At 42.6% G+C, this 21,883-nt stretch overlaps 1 protein-coding gene across 1 annotated transcript in view; it reads right to left on the bottom strand.

The window, feature by feature from the left end:
- Map3k2 (mitogen-activated protein kinase kinase kinase 2) overlaps nucleotides 1-17,272 on the bottom strand; it is a 79,185-nt gene extending 61,913 nt beyond the window's left edge. Inside the window, exon 1 of the mRNA XM_005355872.3 lies at nucleotides 16,731-17,272. The gene's annotated coding sequence lies outside the window, so the exon portion shown is untranslated. The remainder of the gene's footprint in view (nucleotides 1-16,730) is intronic.
- Nucleotides 17,273-21,883: the final 4,611 nt, after the last annotated feature.

Raw genomic sequence — 21,883 nt, 5'->3', positions numbered from 1 at the left:
TCTCTCTCTCTCTCTCTCTCTCTCTCTCTCTCTCTCTCTCTCTCTCTCTGAAGAAGGATGCTTAAAAGAAATCCCACACTAGCTCAGAATTGAGAAATAGATGGTTATTTATTTAGGGGTAGATTCACAAATCAGAATCCTCTGTTTGAACGGTGATCAGAAACTGAATCCCGCAGCCCAAAAAAGAGCAAACACATGCTCTACATTGGCTTATATAAGAGACCATGCCCCAGTGGGTGCGTAACCACTGGCTGTAAGATTTCCTACAGCACCCCCCTTTTGTTTAAATAAGAGTTCTAAGCCTAATACAAAATTATATACAATAAGAACAAATATATTCAATAATTATCCTATCTTAACTAGTGTGAGTCTTGTATGATAAATAACTTGGCCAAGTCATGAGAGGAAAGTAACTACAATTATCTAGTCTTCAACCCCATCGAAGATCCGAGAAGGGAAATAATATTAAGCAGGAAGTGCAATCAAGCAACTTCCAAAATGTGCAACAAAATACAGGGACAACTGGCTACCTGGGCAATCACCCAGAGTCTCATTTGCAATGTTGAAACAACCAACTTTGGCTAAGGCGTAGAATAACTGACAGACCATTTTCAGAGGCAGGAAAATTTTCAAAACCATCTTATCCTGTCTTGGCAAGATTTAACAGTCCTGCTTATCCATTTCCGGATACCATGTATTTTGTCATTTGTTGAGAAATGGGCATTTCTTTGCCCAAAGGCCAGTTTTGCCAAGAAGAAAACAAGCTCCAAGTGGAGTGTCTTCTGTACTCACCATTCTCTCAGGAATAGAATGGTGCTGTCAAGAGCAATCATGTCTCACTTCAACAGAACCCTAAATTATTTAAATGTCATATTCCACAGCTCTTTGAAGTAGTTGAAGATTACCTATCTATGCAGAATATAATCTCTATATATCTAAAGAACCTGATTAGTCTAACTATAAAACATATAGACAAACATAGATGTGAGGCTATCCCTAAATAAATAACCATCTATTTCTCAATTCTGAGCTAGTGTGGGATTTCTTTTAAGCGTCCTTCTTCAACTCTATGTTCTTTTTCCCTTCTCCCCTTTCTCCTCCATAACCCACTAAATAAATATCCAACCTCACTCTGCATGGCATGCCTATCCATCTCGGTCTCTCACCTGCTACGCAGCTCTGTTCATAGGACCTGTTGGCCCTCATGGCCCATGGGCCACTTGGGGGCTTCCAGCCTGGGAATGACTGCCTTCATGGCCCACCATGGTCTCATGTCCACCGCCCACTACAGCCACTCAGGGAACAGCACCATTTTACTTAAACCACTATATTGTTTCCTTACAGAACCCTAATACAGTCTTAACACTGTTTAAAAACCTGAAGTCTCTTCTGGAACCCAAGGCCAGTAGTTCTCAACCTGTGGGTCACAACCCCTTGGGTGAGGGGTGTCAAACAACCTTTTCACCTAAGACATCCTACATATCAGATATTTACATTACTAAGGTGGTCTGAATAAGAATGGTCCCCCATAGGCCCATAGGGAATAGCATTATTAGATGTGGCCTTGTTGGAGCAAGTGTCGATGGGAAGAATTTTGAGATCTTAGATGCTCAAGCCACAAGCAGTGTGGCATTCACTTCCTGTTGCAAACTCTCAGCAACCTCTCCAGCACTATATCTGCCTGCACACCACCATGCTTCCCTCCAATGACAATAATGACTAAACCTCTGAAACTGTAAGCCAGCCCCAATTAAACGTTTTCCTGTGTAAGAGTTGCCATGGTCATGGTGTCTATTCACAGCAACAGAAATACTACCTAAGACAATTACGATTCATAACAGTAGCAAAATTACAGTTATGAAGTAACAATGAAAATAATTTTATGGTTGAGGGTCACCAAAACATGAAGAACTATATTAAAGGGTTGTAGAGTTAGGAAGGTTGAGAACCACTGCTCAATGCAACCTCTTAATTGTAACCTCTGTAAAATCAGAAAGCAAATTAAATATATCCAACATACATTGACATTCCAAAAAGGAAGAATGCAAAACAGTAAGGAAAAAAAGGACTAGAGCAAGATCAGAACACAGCAGAACGAACACCAGTTGGAACAAGCAAGATCAGAACACAGCAGAACAAACACCAGTTGGAACACCACTCCCAGTCCAACCCCCACCCTCTCAGAAAGCCCACCAAATGTTGGCTCCTCCCCCAGAACTACTCAGGTCCATGCCTACAAGGTATTTAAACTGCCTCCTAGAAAACTGCCCAATGTTTTTTCCTGGTCTCCTCTCCAGTCTCATCTCTTAGGGACCAGGAAAATAACACAGGAATGTTTTGTCCAATAGACTTGGTCTTTTATTCTTAATTCACCTTGATTAGGATTACTGCATCAGTGGAGAGACTTAATATCAGGATACAGAAACCTTTCATCTTGGTGCACTGTAGTGATATTTCATTTGTATTTTAATAAATAAAGCTTGCCTAAAGATCAGAAAGTAAAACAGTCACCCTGGTCAGCTCTACAGACCAGGCAGTGGTGGCACACACCTTTAATCCCAGTTGCCACAATAGTTTGCCATAGAAACAGGGCAGTAGTGGTGCATGCCTTTAATCCCAGCCTAAGAGAAGAATGTAAGACAGGAGGAAACAACTCTCAGTCTCATTCTGAGGATTCCTGGAGGCAGGATCCCCATTTTAGACTGAAGTAGAAGAGGCTGTGGCTGGCTGTTTTGCTTTTCTGACCTTCAAGTTATCTTAAAGGGGATTGTAAAAAGGGAATCCCTAGAAACAATGTTTTGAATAAGCATAATCCAAACAAAACGCCCCTCCCATCTGGATTATGCAGAAGGTATGGCAAAGGCAGGCATTGGACTAATGAATGTAAACCAACAAGGGACAGTGAAGGTAACCATTTGCCAACAGGAAACTCCTTGAAGAGCCTCTAGCAGGTCCCCATACCAAATCAGGTTGAATTTTTTCCTATGATCGTGGAGAAAACTCCTTCCCAGAGATATTAAAGAACCTAATGTCTATTGTAAGAAACCATACCTCTTTGGTGATAGAACAGCTATAAAAGAAAGAACAAAAAAAATCAGGAGAAACCATAAAGTTGAGTATTTTGATAAACTTCTATAAATGAACAAAGACCAAAATTAAAAATACAAATAAATGACATTGTCACATGGTAGACACAGATATGGATTTAACAATAATTTCACAAGAATCTTGGTATCCAAACTGGCCACTTCAGGATGTAAATGTTCAGCTTTTATGGATTGGAACTTTATCATTGGTAAAAGAGTATGAGATGGGTCAAATGTATAGGGCTAGAAGGACAGAGAGAAAAATTAAAGCCATGTAGGGCTAACATAGCAATGAATTTATGAAGATATGATTTGTTACGGCAACGGAATACTCAGATTAACATTTTCCCAATCTTAGAAACAAACCATAAATTAATATATGCTTCTGGGGAAAATATTACAAGGTATTATAAATACTTTGTATATGGTTGTCGTATTTACTGTATATAATTTTTTCATATTAATCATAGCCTTCTTTTTTATTTTAGATAAGTGGAGGAAATGTAGTAATATTTTGTTTGTACTCTAACAAATAAAACTTGCCTGAAGATCAGAGTTCAGAGCTAAGCCACTAGTTAACCATAGAGGCCAGGCAGTAGTGGCATACACCTTTAATCCTGGTGTGGGAGAATTGTCTGTATTCTGTCGATCACGTTTTAAATAAACACTGATGGCCAGGCAGGAAGTATAGGCGGGTCAACCAGAGAGGAAGTAGAGGCAGGGTGATGAGAACAGGAGTATGCTGGGAAGCAGAAAGCTCCCTCCGCAGTTCTGCCCAGACCACCGAAGAAGCAAGATGTGAGCTGCCCCACTGAAAAAGGTACCATGTGGCTAACATAGATAAGAACAATGGGTTAATATAAGCTACAGGAGCTAAGAAGTAGCCTGAGCTAATGGGCCAATCAGTTTTATAACTTATAGAGATCTCTGTGTGATTTTCTTTGGGGCTTGCCGGCTGTGGGGAACTGGGCAGGACATAAACCCCAACAAGCAGGCCCCTTCATGTTACATAATCCCAACACTCCAGAGTCAAAATCAGAGGAATTTCTAAGAGTTCAAGGCCACTCTGGGCTGGAGAAGATTGATCCAGTCTAAGAGGGAAACAAAGCCATGTGGTAGTGGCTCACACCTTTAATCCCAGTACTTGGTAGTACACACCTTTAATCTCAGCACTAGGGACGTGGAGAAAAGAAGGGATATGGCTGGGCAGAGAGAGAAATATAAGGTGGGAGAGACAAGTGTTCAGAAGCAGTCTGAGGAGCATGCAGTCAAGGATTAGTAGAGAGAAGATTGCCCCTTCAGTCTGATGATTCTGTAGCACTGCTTCTCTGATCTTTCCAGCCTCCATCCCCTAATATTTGACTCTGGGTTTTATTTATTAAGAACAATCAAAATTTGTGCTACACCCTCTTGTCCCTTCCTCTTTTGGTACCTATAGTGGTATTTTATTTGTGTTTTAATAAACAAAGCTTGCCTAAAGATCAGAGTGCAAAGCTAGCCACACTAGTCAGCCATACAGACTAGGCAGTAGTGGCACACACTTTTAATCCCAGCAGCAACATTAGTTAGCCATAGAGGCTGGGCAATAGTGGTGTATACCTTTAATCCCAGCACTAGAGAGGAATATAAAATGGGAGGAGACGTAAGCTCAGGGTCTCTGTTTGAGTCTGAGGTTTGGTGGAGGGCAGTGCAGTCTGAGGTTCAGTGGCTCACCCCTTCAGTCTGAGCACTGTCAGAAGTGAGAACTCTCTAGTGGATGACTGCTTTGCTTTTCTGATCTCCAGCTTGAACCCCAATATCTATCTGTGGGTTTTTATTATTCATGCTACAGGTTCCTCCTCTTGCCCCCACCCAGAGGCTGTGGAGGCAGTACACTCACCTCAGCCTGGTCTTCTATACCAAACTCTCACAAACCCCCAACTCATCCTCTTTGTTGACAGAAGCTTTCTTACAGACAGATCAGGAAACTGCCAGGCAGCATATGCAGTGGACTAAAACAGTTGAGTGCCAATGGGAACCTCTTCACAAAAAGCCAAATTAATTGCCTTGACTAGAGAGCTTCAGATAGCCAAGAGTTAACAGGATAACATCTATACTGACTCTAAATATGCCTTTTTAATAGCCCATACCCATTCTGTCCTCTGGAAGGAAAGGGGCTTCCTCACTATCAAGGGCTCTCCCATAGTTGACAGACTTCTCATAGTCAAGCTCTTGGAGGACCTCCAGCTCCATGCAGAAGTGGCCATAATCCACTACCAGGGATACCAGTCCTACAAGGACCCATTGGCCTTAGGTAAAGCCAGGGCTGACTTAACAGCTCAGGGACTGGCCTTCAGTTCCACTGGAACAACAGAACATATTTTGTTTTTGATACCCTCCTATCAATCCTACTAACAACCAGAGGAGAGGGACTAACTCCTGAAAAAAGGGGGCCTTGCAAACAAAGGATGGATGATTCTTCTTAAATAACTTCATCCTCCCTCAGGACCAGGTACTGCCCATCATTTCAGACATTCACCAGACCTTATATATAGGCCCCAAAGCTTTGTTCCATTTCTTAGAGCTCTTCTTTGTGCACATGCATCTTCAAATTTGTGATTTACAGGTTCACTCCTGCCAGATGTATGAAGACCAACCCGCAAGGGGCTCTCCAAATACATCAGTCCCTGCACCATCTTTGAGGCAGGTTAACTTCACCCACCTGCCCACTCATAAAAAGTTTCACTATCTCCTAACTCTTGTTGACACCTTTGCAAGATGGCTAGAAATGTTTCCCACCTCCAGGGAGACAGGAGATGTGGTGGCTCAGGTACTCCTGAACCACATCATCCCTTAGTTTGGCACGACAGATTAACCAAACAGACAACGTGTCAGTCTTCACTTCCAGGCTCACAGAGCTCTTATCAGAAGCTCTCAGCATCTCCTGCAAGTTCCATATCCCCTACCGTCCACAATCCTTGGGAAAGGTGGAGAGGGCTAACTGACATTAAACGACAACTCATCAAGTGCTCCATTGAACTCAGGTCACTTGATCGCCCTCCTCAGCATGATCCTTACATGCATCTGGGCCACCCCACCCTTGCCTACAGGCTTAAGCCCTTTGGAGCTCCTTTACTGGAGGCCCTTCCTTGTCAATCACCACCACCCACTGGCCAGGTACCTATTCTACCTCTTCCTTCTGAGGTGTCTCCATTCACATGCTGACAACTATCTCCCTGACTCCCAACACCCCCCTTCCATACCAACAGAGAGGAGTCAGACTTGAACCAGCACCCATATATCCATAAAGGATGAGATGTTTTGTTGTGGGGAGGCTGCTAGTTAGTTCCTGGCCACTTAACCCTAAAATAATCACAGAAAATGTATTAATTAGATCACAGCTTGGCCCATTAGCTCTAGTTTCTTATTAGCTTACTCTTACATATGAATTTAAACCATTTCTATTAATCTGTGTCTTGCCATGTGGTTGTGGCTTACTGGCTAAAGTTCCATCTGGCGCACGTCAGCAGTGGGGCTACATGGCATCTCTGACTCCACCTTCTTCTTCCCAGCAATCAGCTTAGTTTTCCCCACCTACCCCTGTTCCCTGTGCAGGCCCAAGACAGTTTTCTTTATTAACCAATGGTATTCACAACATACAGAGTGGAATCCAGCATCACCTCCCCTTTCTGTTTAAATAAAAAAGGAAGGTTTTTAACTTTAACATGGTAAGATTACATATAACAAAACAGGTAACTATAACTATCTATTCTTCAACTCCATCAAAGACTCCAGAAGGATGTAATATTACCTAAGTAAACAGCAAATGCATTGTAAGTAACTTCCAAAACTCTAGAATTGACAGGAACATCTCGCTACCTGGACAATCACCCAAAGTTCTGTAATGTTGGGGCATCCACCTTCAACCTACTGGCCCATAGTATCCAGCAGACTTTTCCATGAAGCAGGAAATTTCAAAGACAGTTCTGCCTATATTAGCAGTTTGTCAGTCACTTTCTTCTGTGTCCTGCAGAATGTCTGGCAGATTTTTTTCATGAAGCAGGAACCCTAAGGACTATCTCACCTTCTTTAGGTAGCTTCAGCAGTCATCTGTCTGTGGGTTGTGCAGTCATCAAGCAGTCCAGTCAAGAGCAGTTTCTTGCCCAAATGGCTAACTAACTCCATAAGAATCCTCTTCAATGCCCATCTTCTTCTTGAAGTAAGTGGTGCTGCCTGGAGCAGATATGTCTCACTGTCATGAAAAGTCCTAAGTTCTTAAAACATTAGATGCCATATTCTGAAGACCTCTTAAAGATTTGAAGAATACCTATCTAACTGAAATATATCTCTATATATTTAGAAAACCTAACTACAAACTTGACTTAACCTATATTTCTTAATTATACATTAAAATTTGAAATGAGCTATACAAACACAATACTTTAATCAAGAGCATAAATATACATATACACAGTATTAACAAAATTGACCTTAAATTTGTATCAATAAATTTAATACCATACCAATGCAAATCTCTATAGCATATCCCCACTTTAAATGTAAAGAAACATTTATAAACAAAATTTGGGAATATGGGCATAGTTTTTTCTCTCCAAACTGCTTTAATGCTTTTTGTTGGACAAAGTAATTTTTTGAGGGGAGTTCAAAGTGATCTTTCATGGGTCCTGGTCCATCAAACCACATTAGTCTGGAAGGATTCCACAGGTTCTCATCCTCCATGGAAACAAAAGAACCTTTTTTTCCAAGGCAACATATCCTTAGATCCATATTTTGAAATCAAGATACCTTTAAAGTATATATGTTGGTTTGGCTTAGCAATCCCCAGAATCAAATGTCTCTCTGCAGTCAAAAAATTCAAAGAAAACACAATAGTATACATAATCCAGACTCTCTTTGCATAGTCTATCTTTACATGGCTTATTTTTCTTTACTTCTTTTAATCTATGATTGTCTGTACTCTTTAAAGACTTTACTTTTTTTAACCATTTACTTCTTTTTATAACTGTCTATATTCTTTTTCTTCTCTCTCCCAAACCTACGTACATTTATCCAACACTGTGAACCATTTAGAGGTCTTTTCCATCTGGATTTGTCTTTATTGCGTTATCTGTAATTATTTTCTGACCAGAAGCACTTCTTAAAATGCCAAGCCCTTCTTATGAACTTAAACAACACCACTGCCAGAGGAAATACGATACTGCCTGTTGCCCCACCCAGTCTAGCATGGCGGAGCTGCTTGCCGCCTCTAAGAGCCATGCACGATGCCCCATCTCCAGGCACACAGCAGGTCCATGTTGCCAACAAGCAAGTCATAGCACGTTTCTCACAAACCCTACTCAATGGCTCCATCTCCTGAAAGAGCCAGAGGTTGCACTGGCAGCACATCCCAGAAATCCGGCATTTCAAACCATGGCTTTTTTCCTGCTACTGCTGAATCAGGAAAACCTCTCTTAAAGGAGCTGCAGCATGCCGCCAATAAGTAAAGCCCATTTGGGAATGTAAATGTGGCTAAAGTTTGTTTTTTAGTGTCTAGAATTCCTTTCCAAGCCCTCTCAGGTTTTAAGTGGATTTTAGTTGACCACATGGGCGCCAATTTGCTGTGGGGAAGCTGCTAGTTAGTTCCCAGCTGCTTAGCCCCAAAATAATGACACAGAAACTGTATAATTAAATCACTGTTTGACCCATTAGCTCTAGTTTCTTATTGGCTAACTCTTACATATTAATTTAACCCATTTCTATTAATCTTCGTATCACCATGTAGCTGTGGCTTACTGGCTAAAGTTCCATCTGGCATCTGTCTAGGGGAGGACTACATGGCTTCTAACTCCTCCTCCTTTCTCCTAGTATTCTGTTTAGTTTTCCCTGCCTAGCTCTGTTCCCCTATAGCTCTGCTATAGTTCCAAAGCAGTTCCTTTATTAACCAGGGATAGTCACAGCATACAGAGAGGAATCCCACATCAAGGTTTAAGTTGGAAGCTCTGCTCCAGCCTCACTGTCCCCCGTTCCAAACCCCACCAAGTGCTGGCTCCTCCCCCAGAGCTATTGGAGAATGTGCCTACAGGGTATTTAAACTGCCTCCTATAGAGCAGTCAAGTAGTCATTCTAGTCTCCTCTCCTGATATCATCTCTGGGTGCCAGGAAAATCACCCAGGAATGTTTTGCCCAATAAACTTGGACTTTTATTCTTAATTCGGCTTGATCCTGCTTACTGCCATCAGTAGAAAGATTTAACATCAGATGTTAAATCTCATGACTCTGGAGTCCTTGAGTTCTCCACAGCCAGTCAGGCTTCACTTTTACAGCTTAATACAACAGCTTCTCACAGTCTCTTGCCCTCTCATGGCCTTCATGCAAAGACTCTCTCCATACACTGCCTAGCCTCCGTAGCTCTCTAAAACAGAGGCCACAACCCTTTCACGCTTGCATCCTTTATACTAAAGCCATCAGCACAGGGATAACACTGCCAAGTTTTGCTGCTAGCTTGGGATGGAGCCTGGACTCCTTAAACCACATTAGCAGCAGTTTTTAGTTGCTTTGTAGGAATAACTACTCTCTTTCACAGGGACTGCTCCCTTTATTCCAACGCACAGGATTCTCCTGAATCTTGATCTTAATCTCCATCTCTTTCAGCACAAGCCTTGGCCAAAATTCAGTTTAGTGGTCCTCTTTCTCTTAAAACTGAACATTTTGTATTTCTTTCTTCCTCACTTACTCTTTTTCTCTTAAGATCTGCATAACAGTCATTAATAACAACCCTGCCAGATCCAATATCACACATTACTTTGAAATTCTCTCTGCCAGAGACATCAGCCCACTACTTTTTAATTTAGCCGACAAGTTCTTAGGATAAGGGCAGAAAACAGCCAGACTCTTTGCCAAAATATCATAGGAAAGATGGCCTCTAACCTGGAGGCTAATACTGTTCCTCTCTGAAATCACTTGAGCTGATCTCCATAGTTCAACTACTCTCAGCACTACTGTCTTCCAAGTTTCTACTAGGACAATCCTAAAGCTCTGAAGATAGCTTTCAATTGCTTTTCTAATCCAAAGTTCCAAAGTCTTCCAAATTCTCCAAAAAAGCATGGTCAGATTCCTCACAGCAGCAGCCCACTCTCTAGTATCAACTTCTGTGTTAGTTATTTTTCTGTTGCTGTGATAAAACACCATGACCAAGGCAACTTACAGAAGCAAGAGTGTTTGGTTTAAGGTTCCAGAGGGTAAATAAGAGTCTGTCATGGCAAGAAAACATGGCAGCAAGCAGCAGTCAAGAAAGCCAGAACAGGAAACTAAGCACTTATATCCTCAAATGACATCATGAAACAGAGAGAGCACGAGAAGTAGGGGCGGCCTTTACAGTGTTACCAACTGTGATCAAGAGTTCCAATAACCAAGCCTATGGAAGCATTTCTCATCCAAGCCACCACAGACCCTTAAAATCAACACACCATTTTTTGAGATTTTCATACATGCATTTATGTATTTTGGTCAAAATCATCCCCCTCCTTCCCTCCAATTTCATCCCTATCCCTATCATCACTTTTCCCTCTCAATTTCATGTGTTTTGTTTTGATTTTTAACTACTGAGTTCACACAGGGCTGCCTTATGTGCACAGTTATAGAACCATCCACAGGGACAGTTGTTAACCTCTCAGGGATCACATCCCTAGACAAAACAGACTCTCCATCCCTCAGCAGCTATCAACTGCCAATAGCTCCTTGAATGGGGGTGAAACTTCATAAGCTGGAGTTTTGGCTGGCTTGAGCTCATGCAGGTCTGTGCAAGCAGTTACAGACGTGCAAGTTTAAGCACAGGGGCTGTCACATGCAGCAAGGATTGTTTTGCTGCAGATGTTTACTACCATTAGGCTCTTAAAATCTTTGCACCCCTTACTCAGCCTTAACAAACAAATGTAACAAATTCACTGCCTCCATTCTCTCTAGAAAGTCTTTTAATAAATTCTCAGTATGCGCCACTAGTAACTAAAAATCACATAAACCAGTGGGAGTTAAGGAAGTCAGGCCAGGCATGGTAGCGCATGCTTTTAATCCCAGCACTCGGGAGGCAGAGGCAGGTGGATCTCTGTGAGTTTGAGGCCAGCCTTGTCTACAAAGTGAGTTCCAGGAGAACCAGGGCTGTTATACAGAGAAAACCCTGTCTCAAAAAAATAAAAAAAGTTGAAACTATGAAAATGAAGCCAAATAATCAGACAAGTCGCAAAAAAAAAAGAAACTTTAATATAAATAGTTGGGCCATGTACTCAGAATGCTTTACATTTATCTTATAAAATAATATAAAATATTTAGGATAAAACAGGTCATTTTTATTTCGTTTATATTATTTTTATTAAAATAAGTATCATCAGCCCTAACAATATTAATTTTGTTTCACTGTACATATATAGACATGATCTTCGTGGCTGTAGGTTTCATATCAATTGATATATACACACACACATACACAAATGATAGGAATTCTCCTGAACATGCTATCCCATTTACACATAACAAATCTCTGGGTCAGGCTCTATAATCCTATCATACAGATAAGACAAGCAAAGCTTGGAGCAATTAAAGAGAAGCACTAGCACTTATTTAGGTCTGACTGTCAAGCTCCTTCCTGTATCAGTGGTTCTCACCCTTTTGAATACTGCATCCCTTTAATACAGCTCCTCATGTTATGTGAGGAACTGTAATTTTGCTACTGTTATGAATCATAATGTAAATATCTATGTTCTCTGATGATCTTAGGAGACCCCTGTGAAAGTGTCATTCAGTCCAAGAGGTCATGACCCATAGGTTAAGAATCACTGACCTTCACCTTTGTCTTCTGCATTTTCAAATACCTTAGTGGGTACTATAAACAGTAGTTTATATAATATCTACTATGTCCTTAGTAGGTATTATAAACAGTTCACATCTAGAATTTTTCATTTGGTTCCTACTGTTGCCTACTTTTCAAGGCCTTGGAAAACACCTTGCCTCAGCTTAGTATATGCTCAACGACTGAGTAAGACCTACTTTTTGGTAAAGCAACTCAACAGAGAGGCAGTGTGTGAAAGCAGGAATTCTGGAGCAAGACTGTCTTAATCCAAGTCCCAGCTCCACAAGATAATCTAAACATGGGCAAGTTACCTATTATCCTTTACCTACAGTCTGGATATAGTAATAGTTGCTAGCTCACTGACTAGTGTTGTGATTAGCTGAATTATGTTACTTAAAGTAGTACTTACATCAGTATACACCTATAACAGAAAATTATGCTCTAAGTAAGCCACATAAAATCAAATCAATCACATGAGAAAAAGGAAATTCATAAAATTAAGACAAAAATTACTGTATACTACAATGATTTTGGGTTCTCAGGCTTTTTAAGTAGTCTTAAACACTGTAAAAGGAAGCCTCTACTGTTTATTAGGCTAGACTTCAGGGTACCAAAAAATCAACAAAATTCTACTTCTGTTCTTGAACTTCCCTCTGGAGGACAGATGTGATCATAGTGTATTTGGTTAGGATGAAGATGTCCTCTGGAGGACAGATGTGATTATAGTGCATTTGGTTAGGATGAAGATAGAAGCAGATGTATAGAGAGCACTAGAGGGACATTATGTTCAGGGCCGAATTACCTCCAGAAAAAAAAAATCCAAAATTTACGAGCTACAATACAACTTTTTAAATTTATGGTACTAAGCACATATAAGAAAATCAGTCTGGCCAGGCCATGGTGGCACACACCTTTAATCCCAGCACTTGGTAAGCAGGGGCTGAGTTCATGGCAAGCCTGATCAACAGATCAAATGCCAGGACAGCCAGGGATATACAGAGAAACCTTATGGGGGGGGGGGGGCGAGACAAGATAGAAAAATAAAATCAGTCTGATGGGTATAATGATGGCTAAAAAAAAAGAGGTTGTAAATGGGGGGGGGGCAAAGGAAGAGAAGGAAGAGAAAAATTATATTAAAGTATTTTAAATTAAAAAACAAAAAGGAAGAAAGAAAAGCAGTCTCCTAGTTATAATAGAGAATCTTAAAAAAAGATTCTGTCCTTAGCTTTCCATGTGTTGATAGACACATACACACATAAAGCATGTCTTGGGGCTGGAAAGACAGCTTAGCCATTGAGAGCAAGGACCATGCTTGTGAGAACCTGAGATGGTTCCAGCATCCACATCAAGTGGCGCAGAACTGCTTGGTACTCCAGCTTCAGAGGGGTCTGAACTGTACTATGCATATGCATAATATTTAAAATAATAATAAAACATCAATTTAAGTTAAGTAACAACAAAAGCAACAATTCAATAGATATCACAATACAAATATGTGATTAGCCACCATGAGGAACATAGTCAACCAATGTTCAAAATAAACCCATGGGATCCAAGACAAATTGTATATTTCTTTTAAGCCTGCGGGCAGAGGTATGTAGATATATAGATATACTAAAAAAACATTTTAAAAATAACAGTAAAGCTTTTTATTTCTGTGTACATGAACCATCTTAATCTATAAAAATATATGCAAAAAATCTTCAAAACTGTTTTGAGTTAAATATTTTTAATGAAAGAATGTGCTACTTAAGGAAATCTTACTATGAAACTATTGAAACAAATACTAAATTCATTGAAAAATAAATCTGATATATATTACATATTTATTTATATCTGGCTTAATAAAAATGAGGTCCATCTAAACCATATGATCAAACAGCATCAAGAAGTAAAGGGACTAGCCAGTGTGAAACTCCTGATGGGAAGTAATACTAAGCACATGGCATCATTTACCAGGTATTCATGTTCTTGGACTCTTTAAAACTAGTTTACAATCAACAGCTAGTTTAAGTGGGGCAGAGAAAAGAGCCTGTACTTGATTCCACCGGAAGGAAAATTTCTGACAAATCCAGAATATGGGTCATTTCTCTCTTCCTCTCTCTCTGAAATGTCACTTTACAAAAAGGGGTTGGGTATTCTAAATTAGAAGAAATCAAAAGAGTTAAACAAATGCAAAGAATAATCTCTGATGAGTTGCTGGTTGGGCAAGAAAGGCTGTGCACAATGGTCTAGAAGACTTTTTCAGGACAATTGGAGAGATATAACTATGTATATTAGATTGCACTGAGGAGACACCGGAGAGATGGCTCATCAGTCAAGGGCACCGGCTCTAGCAGAGGATCCAGGTTTGGTTCCCAGCACCCACATAATGGCTCACAACTACCTATAACTTTAGTTCTAGGAGATTTGATACCCTCTTTTGACCTCCACTGGCACCAGACATATACACATACACATAAGTTTGTTTGTTTGTTTTTAAGATTACACTAAGGAATTACCATGTTGAATAAAATGAACAATAATAGTATTTTACCCATGTGAAAAAGTGTCCTTGTTTTTAGACAAAGTAAGCTGACATATCAAGGGTAAAGTGTCACACATCAAGAGATTAGCTTCAAACGGTTCACCCAAAAAGAATAGACATTTACAAACAAAGCAAATACAGCAAACTATCAATAAATGTTGAATGGAGAAGATCAATACATGGTTGTTTAGCACTGACAGATTTTCTTTATGCTTAAACTGTTTTCATGATAGAAAGCTGGAGAGAGGGGAACTAGAGAGCTTCAGTTTCCCAAACCGGGAAAGACGTAACCTAAAAGCTCAATTGCAGAAAGCACAGTGCAGTACCTACTAATATGGGTTTGTCCCTTTGGCAGCAACTGAGGAGCAACACTCCACCTAAAACACCACCTAAATGATTCAATCTTAATATGTAATTATTTAAGATAAGCCCCTTGACAGCTAGTTCCCTCAAAACAGACAAACCAGGGGCATGACTAGGTAACCACTCTGTAATAATACCAAATTCAACCTACTTCAACAAATGTTTGTATTCTAACCAAACAGCAAAACAGTCTGCAAGCCGGGCGGTGGTGGCGCACACCTTTAATCCCAGCACTCGGGAGGCAGAGGCAGGCGGATCTCTGTGAGTTCGAGGCCAGCCTGGTCTACAAGAGCTAGTTCCAGGACAGGAACCAAAAAGCTACAGAGAAACCCTGTCTCGAAAAATCCAAAAAAAAAAAAAAAAAAAAAAAAAAAAAAAAAACAGTCTGCAAGCAATTCACCTGTTAACGCTGTAAGTGTAACCTCTTCCGTAAAGGTTATTACAAAGACAGTCAACTTGGGGCTAGAGAGATGGCACAGTGGTTAAGAGCACTGGCTGCTCTTATACAAGACCCAGGTTCAATTCCCACCACCCAGATGGCAGCTCAAAACTGTCTGTAACTCCAGTTCCAAGAGATCTGACACCCTCACACAGACATAACACAGGCATAATGCCGATGCACATAAAATAAAGCAAGTAAGTTTAAAAAAAAACTTTGCAAAGACAGTCAATTATGAGTTTCCTTCAAGGTGTAATACACCAGTGAAATTTGAATACTATAATTGAGTATTTGTGGTTACATAAAGCTTCAATTACTCTAGAGAAATTTATCAGTATTTTCTTCTGTAAAGAGCTCCTGAACGACTTACTTGCTAATCGCACACTACAGTGTGGTACTAAAAGGAGAATTTTCTCTCATCTAGGAGAATTTTCTGTCATCTTATTAACTAGTTAGTAGCATTTTGCATAGATACATAAATCATGACAACAAATGATCACTTCCTGTAACATTCTACACAATGACTTTTGACATTAAACTCTGAGGTACTGCATAAGATAATACAAAATCACTAAATATTGCCACATAATCCAGCAACAAAGTTTGCAATAAGGAATTCTCAAGCAAAGAAAATAACCTAACTGTGAGTTCCCCGTATATCACAACAACAAAATGCAAAACTAAAACATAACTCAAGAAATATGAAGTCTTATCAGATATTTCTTCTTTTCAGTAAGCTGGCAAATTTGTGTTATGTACAGTTCAAACACATAAAAGGATGCTCAGAGCCACTTTTTCACAAGTAATGTCTTTGAAAATTAAAATGACTGGGGACAAGACTGCAATCAAATACATCCTACGAGGTAAGTCAAAAAGTATAAAAGCTATCTATCTATCTATCCAGGTGTTTTGCATTTCCAGCCGGGGCAAACTATTCAGCCAACCTTATTCTCTAATGCACTTATTTTTGCAAGACGGAGAAACGCAGTCCTCAGAAACATATCTGCATATGTGAACCAAGGGCTTCCTCGATGACCACTTCCATGACCTTGGGAAGTTACACCTTTATCTCGCTGAGCCTCAATTTTTCATTTTTATAGCTGGCTGACTGCATACTCGTCTTGTGGAGCTAGGAAGATGAGACGAGCTGACATAAAAGTACAGGTGTGTGTGCACCTCGAGAGCTGGGCCACCTCTCCAAGATAAGGGGAAGCCAGCCACCTTCATCAATAACCTACCGCACCGACAACCCAAAGACTTTGGGGACTAAAGGCACCTCGGTGCCAGCTTCCTCTGCGATCAGCTGGTTGCAACCTTCTGGTTAGAATAAAATCCCCGCGGAGTACGAGTCTGACAGTTTCCCAGCCCACATAGCACTGACCTGGAGGCTCTGAGGTCAGCCCTAGCCTAGCAGGGCTATCCGCCACCCCCGAACCCCCTGCAGTGGAATTCCCGTCCCTGGGCCCAGTCGCACACTGAGCCAGAAGCACTTACCGGCCGCTGGGCGGGGATCGCGGAGCAGAGGGCCGAGAGGAGGCCACCGAGCTGGCCCCTCCGCCCCCGCACGGCCTGTCACCGCGCCCCCCAGGAGCGGCGCCGCACTGGGCCCCGGAGGCCCGAAGGGCCGCAGCAGAAACCGGGCGCGGGCCGGGGAGCAGGCCCAACCTGCTTCACATGGGGCAGCGGGCGCGCGGCCCGGGGCCTCTTTACCGCTTCAGGATAGCTGCAGCCCCGGGGCCCGCGGGGTAAGTTGGGCCGATGAGGAGGAAGCCAAGGGCCCGCGTCGTCGGGGGCCGGAGAAGCAGCGAAGCGGAAGCGCCGACTCTGCCACCGGATCGTCCGCCGTGGGTCGTCTTTGTCGCCGGCTGCGCCACCCGCGAACACCGCGCCACCCTCGCCAGGCGATGCAGCTGAGGAGAGCCGGGCCGACACTACACAGAGACCCGTGATGTCTGGCGTAGCACGGCGGAGCACGTCACGGCGGCTCGCTCGTGTGCGCGCAACCCCTCGGCCCGCCGGGAGCGGAACCCGCCGCATCCGCGCGCCCGGCTGAGGCCAGGGAGCAGGCGCCTGCGCAGTGTCTGCTCGCCACCGCAAAGCGGGCTCCGCCCACCGGGGCCCGGCCCACCGACGGCGCGACGTTCCCAGGCTCCAGACGGGGTGCGCGCGCAGCGGAGCCTCTGTGTTCTGCGCCTGCACAAAGTGTAAGCTGCCAGAGACGCGCAGACAGGGTTTCTCCAATGGATGGCACATCGCGGAGAGGCAGTGACTGTCTCCCAATCCTGGCAACCGTCTGCCTCCACAGATTTCATAAGTATTTAAAGGACTTTAAAGATCATTGGCCCTGACCTTACACCACCGCCTAAAAACACCGTCGCAAACCAAATTTTAAGCGTTTTCTGGTTCGCCTAGTACGTTACCACTTTTCCGATTTACCCCGAGATGACTTGACATCACACCCCCAGACCAAAAGATAGTGAAATCCCTTTCACCAAAGCCTTCCCTTTCCCCCACTTAGCCCAAGAGATAAAATACAGACTAACCAGCGGGCTAACTAGCCCTGGAGGCCCTCTGTGGTGTGACCTGCACCCTGAGGTTTTTACACCACTCAGAACTGCAAAACACCCTCTCTGCCCCATCTCCTCCTCGCCTCTAGTACCCCTTACAGTTTCCTGTACCATTCCTCTTTGGTGATCAGTCTGATCTTTCCCGCTTGAGGCAGATCTCGTTTCCACATCGGTACTTGACATGAGAGAGATGGTAGCTGATACACTACCCAAATTGTCGAGGGAGCTAACCTGACCACAGGCTCTTGGGAGCAACTGTTGAGTATTATCAACATGTCTGTGTCTCCTTCCAGAGATATCAACCGCAGAAAAGAAAGGATGTTTGCTCCAAGTATGTAGAGCTAAGTGGAAAATCAGTCTATTTCCATTACAAGGTTTTGTTTTTCAACTTATGTATGGTCGGAAGCATCACCTCAGCTTCCTAACATCCCTTTATACAAAAAAGTCTGAATTGTTTCCTTGGGGGGCTTCACCCCAGCTCCTGGCATAAGCTCCCTCCCCTGGGAGTTGCCTCAGTCAAAACTCCACCTCCGAGAAAGCCCGCCAAACGGTAACCCCTCCCCAGGGAAGGTCGAGACCACCCCCACAGTCTATTTAAACTGTGCCCCAAAGAATGAACACATGGTCTCTGGATTTCGCGTGGTCTCCCCTTCTCTCTCTCCTCCCCTCTCCATGTTTTCCTGGGGCCTCCCAGGAGCACTCCATTAAACATGGGCATCTTCAGTTCGGTCTGATTGGGTCTGATTGGGATTATTTACGTCGGCGGGGTGGGGGGGCGGAGAGCGGGGTCTTGTCTAAAAAGAAAATACTTAACAGTGTTTGCGTAAAACCAAGTCTTTTTGTGGACCAGAGAGATGGCTCGCCCATTAAAGGTCATGCCAGCCTGACAACCTGAATTCGATCCCCAAATCCATGGTGGGTTGTAGATTGTGTTTCTGTGTGTGTGACTTTTCCTCTTAGATACTAAATCTTGAATTCTTTAGGGGTTTTAGTATATATGATGACAAATTAAATTCAGGTGTGGTGGTACATGCTTGTAGTTCCAACATTATAGAGGCTGAAATGGCGGGATCCTTCGGGATTGAGGCCAACCTATGATATATAACAAGTTCCAGGCTGGCCTTGATTGAATAGTAAGATCCCGTCTCAAAAGAACACAATTTGTTGGGGCTGGAGAGATGGCTCAACAGCTAGTAGTAGCTCTGGCTGCTCTTGCAGAGAGCCCAGTGTCAATTCCCAGTAACCCACATGGTGGCTCATAGCTGTCTGTAACTCCATTCCTAGATGACACCTTTGGATCTCTGTGAGTGCCAGGCATGCATGTGGTACACAGTCATGCAAGCTGGCAAACACGCATCCTCATAAAAATAAATTTAAGACAAAGAAAAGATGAGATAATTGTAACCCAGGATTATTTGCGCTGTGGCAGAGCAGTGAAAAGAAGGCTTCACAGGTGTGCCTGGGGAAGTAGGGGAAGGTTTCAGCCAAAAGGCATGATACCTGAATCTTCTGCTGCTGTATGACAAGTTACCAAAGACTGCCAGAGGTGCTATTTTATACCTGTATCCAACTACTCAAGGAGAATTCAAAGCCAGCCAGGGTGACATAGAGAGATCACATTTTAAAAGAGAGAGAGAATAAAAAAGAAAAATGTGGACAGAAATTTCTGTTTCACTCAGTCCTGCAGCCATGCAGTCCCAAAGAAACACACAGAGGCTTATATTAATTATAAACTGTCTGGTCTATTAGCTCAGGCTTATTATTAACTTGCTCTTACAACTTAAATTAATCCACAATTCTCGTCTATGTTTAGCCACATGGCTTGGCACCTTTTCTCAGTGAGGCATTCTCATCTTGATTCCTCTGCACCTGGCTGGTGACTGACTCTGCCTTTCCTCTTCCCAGAATTCTCCTAGTCTGGTTGCCCCACCTATAATTCCTGCCTGGGTACTGGTCAATCAACATTTTACTAGACCAATATGAGTGACAATTTTTTACAGTATACAAGAGCATTATCCCACAGCAGAAAAAACAGATTTGATGTCTTCATTTAATACCTGTTATTTAGCTCACAGGGTTGAGGTGAGAATTTTCCACCAAGAGTGTCCCAATTGCTAGTCAAGATATCACAGGCTAAAATTAAGAGATCAACTGGACTGAATTCTCATTTGAAAGTCTTGCAGAAAGTCTGTGCATCCCTTATCAATGCTACGGGCAGGATTCAGTTCCTTGTGGTTCCAGATAGAGACCCTCATTTCCTGGGATTTTTCTTGGCTCCATGAAGTCACTTGCACTCCTACCCCTTCTTCCCTGGCTACCAACAGAGAATTCTGTGTGTTGAATCTCTTCCTGACTTCCTCTTTTGCTACAAAGCAAAGGAAACTGTGTGCCTTGCCTTCTTTTCTGTTACTGTGATAAACTATCATGACCAAGGCAACTTAAGAAAGGAAAAGTTTATTTGGGCTTACCACTCCAGGGGGATGAGTTCATCCCCATCAGAGACAGCAAGCATGGGAGCATGGGAGCATGGGAGGCCTGGAGGCTGGGGCAGCAACTGAGAGCTCACACTTTAAACTGCAAGCAGGAAGCAGACAGAACAGATTCAAATGCTTGAGAGTCTTTCAACTCTCAAACCCTCTCCAAGGGACACAGGTCTCCCAGCAAGGCCACATCTCCCAGGCCTCCCCAAACACCACCCAACTGGGAACCAAAAGTTCAAAGGCCAGAGCCTATGGAGGACATTCTCATTCAAACCACTCCACTGTGCTTTTTAAAGGGTTAATATATCTGGGGATATGGTTGATGGATAAATCTTTGGCCGCCAATGTTGTTAATAATAAAATTGTAAACAGAGTTTTTATAATTAGGCTATGCTTATCTAAATAATAGTCTATTAAAGACAACTTAGTCACAGAACTTCCTCAGATGACTATGCATTATGTTCACGTTACTAAGCGTGATGTGGGGTAAGTATGCCAGTAGACAGGAGCTTCAGATTCTGTCCTGGGAATGGCAGAAGCTGAATTTGGGGAGACTGACTTCGTCTCCCACATGCTACGATGGTTAAATGACCTAGAGCAACTCTATCATGATTTTTCCCAAGGCAGGTGACACCTGCTCTATTGTCACAAAATATTAGTAGAATGAAGGTTATATTTTCAAACAAACAAAAAACTACAGTGCTTCCTAGAGGGAGACTTGCCCACATTTTTTTAACGTAAAAATCAAATAATTTAAACAATCAAGTAAATTAAACTTAAATTAATATTTACAATGTTTCTCTCTCCCTCTCTAGAAGCCGTCTGAGGGGGACTGCTCATTATGATTCTAGACAGTCCTCCAACTATCAAAGTGCCTGAAAAGCAGACCCTGGTTCTCTGTTGAGTTCAGCCTCTCAGGAAAGCAGGAAAAATGAGCAGGAGCCCAGTAGATAGATGTTCGCCCATCAGGAAGCTCTAGTGTACCTTGCCATAGCCACACCCCCTTCTCTGTCTCCTCTGGATCCTCACACAGGCTAATAACTTTAGTCTTCCTTCTCACACCTTTTTCCAGACACCAGACCAGGACTTCCTTTTCTCTCTACCTCTGACAGTGTAGATACACCCTCTGGAGAGATACCCCAACTGGCCACACTAAACACCCCTAATTCACCTGGAAGAAGCCACATCAGCTTTTCTCCAGTTCTGCAATGACTCTTGCAGGGCAGAGGTAGAAATTGGCTTGACAATTTTGGCAGTTCAAAAAAAGTAGCCAGTTTCTTTGTTAGCCAAAAACCAAAATTTTCCTTAGATCTGGCAGTCTCAGCCTTGCTAGAGACCAGATATGCCAAAAGTGCTTTGGGGACCCAGGTCTCTGATGTGGTTAAGTGACTCTAAAACCATCTTAGATCATCACTTACCATAACAATTTATGGCAGGGCTGGTGAGGTGGCTTAGAGGTTAAGAGAACTGGCCCCTTCTCTAGGGTTCAGCTCCTAGTATTCACATGGCAGCTCACAACCGTGTGTAAGCCAAGGTCTGGGGAATCTGATGTCCTCTTCTGGCCTTCACTTCCACCAAGCATGCAAGTGCTGCACAGACA

This window comes from Microtus ochrogaster, chromosome 18, assembly GCF_000317375.1.
Source record: "Microtus ochrogaster isolate Prairie Vole_2 chromosome 18, MicOch1.0, whole genome shotgun sequence".
In the NCBI taxonomy this organism is placed as follows: domain Eukaryota; kingdom Metazoa; phylum Chordata; class Mammalia; order Rodentia; family Cricetidae; genus Microtus; species Microtus ochrogaster.
Note: the sequence above shows the minus strand (reverse complement) of the source record. Positions and strands in the feature narration are given on the sequence as shown.